This window comes from Triticum dicoccoides, chromosome 2B (genome assembly GCF_002162155.2).
Source record: "Triticum dicoccoides isolate Atlit2015 ecotype Zavitan chromosome 2B, WEW_v2.0, whole genome shotgun sequence".
In the NCBI taxonomy this organism is placed as follows: domain Eukaryota; kingdom Viridiplantae; phylum Streptophyta; class Magnoliopsida; order Poales; family Poaceae; genus Triticum; species Triticum dicoccoides.
In genome coordinates this window covers 398,532,724-398,537,613 of record NC_041383.1, presented here as the reverse complement: position 1 = coordinate 398,537,613, position 4,890 = coordinate 398,532,724, and positions in this window count along the sequence as shown.

The window sequence follows — 4,890 nt, the reverse complement described above, 5'->3', positions numbered from 1 at the left end:
GAGTGGGTTTCATGTGGGAGGTGGGGGTGGGGGTGGGGCTGTATGCGCTGAGGGGGTAGGGCTTTTTTTATTCAGTTTTGTTAGTGGGGTTGGGGAAGTTTAGTTTGCAGGTGCAGGACAGTAATCGGCTGTTAGCAGAATGAGGAGTAAGTGTTATTAGAATAAGGTTTTAAGGGTGTTATCATAATAGACCCATCCTATATATATATATATATATATATATATATATATATATATATATATATATATAGTTTTTCCTACATGTAGCCTTCAGAGCAGTGGAGCACGATGACAATTGGGAGTAATTCGTTGGGGCGGTAGCTCGTAGTAGAATTTCCTTTGGGATCTATGACCTCGTCGAGCAAAAATCCCGCTATTTCCTCTTGAAGTGCTCGTATGCGCTCCACTGGTAGGAGCGTCTCCCGCACCGATTCGAACGGTTAAGAAGGAGATTAATATGCATGTGTATTAGTTATGTGACTAGATATCGATAATGACGTAAAAATTGTGAATATTGTTCTGTCAAACGCGCGTACTCATAGCTGTCTATCAGTTTTGGTCTGTTCGGACGTCATCATGCGAATGTTCTCGAAAATGCAGTATGCACACGTATCACTCCCCTGCACCTGCTTCATGGCTTTTACGAGAATAGAATTTAATCAGATAATATTTAATCAAGCATGATAATTAATGGTATTGAAACTAGAATTAAAGAGATGCATGGTAGGTAGCTAGATAGTACTACTTAATTAATTATACCTTGGGTTGAAACCAATGCAGCCTTTCTCTTCATTCGCCTAGAACCTCTTTAGAATTCCTGAACTTTGCCCAAGCCCTGCCCGCCGGCAAAGAAAATGAATAAATGAGTTATTAAATAGTTGATATCAGGAAATGATGAACTAAAGAGGCCGACATATAGTTAATAATGATTGAAATTACCTGTCGACTATCCCCTTCACGATTTTGTAGTCTCTCTTATCTTTAAGTAGTGAGTCCAGTATTTCAACTGTTCCTTCATCAACTTTAATAATTAACAAGATCCAATGGTAACTGCATGCACACACGTTTGCATGTCTTAATTAAGCGGGCATGTGCATAACACTCATCAACTACCCTAAACCCTGTACACTTAATTATTAACATCTAGCTAGCTAGTAAGTAAAAACAGAATTTGTAGTACAAGACAGTGTGACTTACGTGTAGTTGTAAGGAAGTAGTATATGTTCATTGGTATTGAGGCGCTTCAAGAACTCTAGCATGTTTTTCTCTACATCTTCTTTATACCATTCATATGTCCATGTTTCTTCATTAACGGTATTTGGGTCAATGAACCCAATGCCATAGCGTCCAGCTTTTCTCATTTCATACATCTTCATCCTGCATAATACCACAGAAAAGAATATAGTGATGATAATTACAGGTAATGATCGATCAATGAGCACTACAACTAGCTTGAGACTTGAATTACAGAAAGAAATCACTTACAGACAATAGCAACTGACGATGGATTTGTCGAGTGCGTCTTGATTGAATAACTGAAATAGTTCTAAATACTCAATGGACAGAGCTAGCTTATTGAAGTAATACGCTTCCTTGACTTTCACCATGAGGCCCTCTCGATTGTTACTCTTGGTAATTTTCATGTACCAATCATGCAATTGATACATTCTCGTTGGGAGGTTCTTGACCTCCTCGGTCTTGACCAAAGGTTGGCCGCGGACATATTTCCGTTTTATGTCCTACTCTTTAAGCTTAGGCATGAGCTCAATCTCGAGGAGTTGTCCAGCAGTGATACCGAGAATTTCAGTGTTCCGTCTATGCTCGTCGGTTATTACCTGCTGACCGACGCCGATACTCTCATGTGTTGGTACAACAAGCGGGGGGGGGGGTCGATTGCACTGCCTGTTCTCCTAGCTGGGGAACGATTTTCCCGCATTTTTGGCCAGCTGCTTGGCTCGAGCTCGAGCTCGACCCCTTTTGTCGTGCTCGATGTGCCTTCCTGATTTGGCACTCATAGTCTGAGTCAACAGGCTTGGGAGCTGGTGGTCGCGCCATATGAATAAAGTGGTCAATCTTATCCCCGGGCACTTTCTCCCTTGGCAGCGGTGCCGGTTTTGGTGCCAAATGGGCGTCCACTTGGGCCTTCACTATGGCTTCGTTTTGCTCCTTGGTCATGTCGTAAGGCGTCTGCGGAAGAGGCGCGAGACTTTTTGGACCATATTGAAATCGCTTGCCTCCGCCTGTACCTCCTGTACTACCTCGACTTGTAGCACTATGCACCATAGCTGCGACGGCTCTCTTCCGCGATTGCTGAGGCAGCGGAGATGGCTGACGTGGTGTCGGACTTGGAGGAGGAGTGGCACGCGTTGGTGGACTTGGAGGAGGAGGAGTGGCCTCACGCGTTGGCTGAGTTGAAGCAGGAGGAGTGGCCTCACGTGTTGGCTGAGTTGAAGCAGGAGGAGTGGCCTCACGCGTTTGAGGAGCGTGAGTCGTCTGCTCCTCGTCACCTCCTGGAATTTCAAGCTCTAGCTGACGCGGTGTCGATGGCCTTCGAAAGATGATGCAATCCTTTCTCCATAGGATGATACGATGTATGGCCTCTCCCAGTGTGTGCTCCTCGTCACCTCCAGGAATGTCAAGCTGTAGCCCCGAATATTGGTCCACCACCTCATCAACCACGACACGAGCATAGCCGGCTGGAATCGTTCTGCAATGGTAGGTTGCTCCGGGGGGATTTGTATAAGCAACGACATCCGCCGCCTTCACGGATATGTTCTTTATTTTGAAGTGTAGCTCACAGTTAGTGTTCTCCATGATGTCATCCACAGGGTATCTATCCAGCAGTGCGTCGCCCGGGGCGGAACCCATGCTGCTTCTCGACATGGAGGGGATGGTGCTATCCAATGTTGGATCATCCGCTAGCTACGGCCACTGCTGAGACCCCCTTTTCTGGCTAATCTAGTCGATCTGCTGCTCCCGCCTCTGCAATTTGAGTGCCAAGTCCGCGTGCGCTAATTCTAGGCCTTGAAGGCGTTCTGCTTCTTGCTTCCTCTGCTTGTCCTCCAGCTTCTTCTTCTTCTCCTCCTCCATCTTCCTTCTCGCACGACTTTTGTAGTCGGTGTTCCACTCAGAAAAGCCCTCAGACCATGGAACAATGCCCTTGCCTCGTGTTCTTCCCGAGTGTTCAGGATTTCCCAGGGCGCGCGTAAGCTTGTCGTTCTCTCTGTTGGGCGTGAACACCCCCTTTCGAGCTTCTTCTATTGCTTCAACTAACTTATCATCGGCTCCTTTAAGACATGCCTTCTTCGAAACCTCGCCTGTCTTCGGGTCCAACGCCCCCATGCGCATAGAACCAACTTCTGCACCTGGGGGGCCAGCTCAATGTAACTAGAGTGACCTGTGCAGCCAGCATCTCTTGTTCAGACTTATCCCACTTAGGCATTGCCACTGCGTAGCCACCTGGCCCCAGCCTATGGAATTGCTGCTTTTTTGCGGCATTGGCCTTATTTTTTCTGGACCGTTCCTTAGATAATTCTGATTCCTTGAATTTCACGAAATCGTCCCAGTGTTCTCTTTGGTTCTCTAGTGTTCCCTTGAATTCTGGAGTCTTCTTTCCTGCTGTGACGTAGTTATTCCATACAATTTTCTTGTGGTTGTCGAATGCAATTGCCATCTTCCTAAGAGCAACGTCCTTGACTTTCTCCACATCTGCAGCTGTGAAATGATCTGGTAGGGTGAAATGTTCCATGAGATCTTCCCAAATCGCCTTTTTTGCTCTGTCATCGACAAAAGTAAGATCTGGACGGGGCTTTGATGGCTCTTTCCATTCTTGAAGGGAGATCGGGAGTTTGTCCTTCACAAGAACTCCGCACTGACGAACGAACTTGTTCGTAATGTTCTTAGGCACTATTGGTTCGCCATTAGTTTTGATGGCATCGATGTTGTACTTTACGCCCTCCTTCAACGTTTTTCCCGGGCCTCGCACTCTGCATGTAGAAGATTTGCTCGATTCGGAGGGCTGAAAAGAAGAAAGATCGATTCGTTAATATATCTTCAAATCATTTAAAACATGTGATGATTACCAGATGCTTGCTTATATAAATATACCTCGCCGGTCTCTATTTTATCAAGATCAACATTTTCTTCGCCATCATAATCATTAATTTCTTCGCCATCATAATCCATGACTTCATCAATTCAGTCGTCGCGATCGAATATCATATCATCACCCTCCCCGGTATTGTTCAGATATTGGGAGCCGTCATCTTCTTCATTTCGATTATCTGGCGCGCGAGGGAAGCGTATGATCTCGAACAGGGCCTCTTCTCCCTCTCTGCTGGTATTGTCCGCCATAGCTTTTATTTAACAAATCCAGAAGAAATACAAAACAACTTAGTATTCAAATTACAATATGCATGCATGCAATCAATAAGAGGAAATCCTGAATCATAGTACATAATATGCATTGTCTCGAATAATATATAATCTCGAATATATCGTCTTGAATATTATATATCGAATACATCACTAGCTAGCTAGCTAATAAAGATCGAATACTACAGAATAATCTAGGCCACTCGTGGTTCCAAAGGCGCGGGCGGTGGACACCCAAAGAGAAGGAACCATCATAGGATCATAGCTCCGGTCATCTTCCCAAAGACCCTGTCAGGTATCGGAGAACCTGACGTCCATAGCAGCCATGTAGCGATGGATATGCTTGTCCTCCTCCATGACATGGCGATGCACCACCTCCGGCAGGGCCGGCTCCCTCGACACCGAAAGTGGCCCACAGGATCGCCACCAAAGGAGCTCAGGGTCGACAGCGGGACCCGGGTTCCTCACGAAGCGGCAAGCCCCTGAAGGTAGCACTTCCCAGTGCCAGCCCGGCGG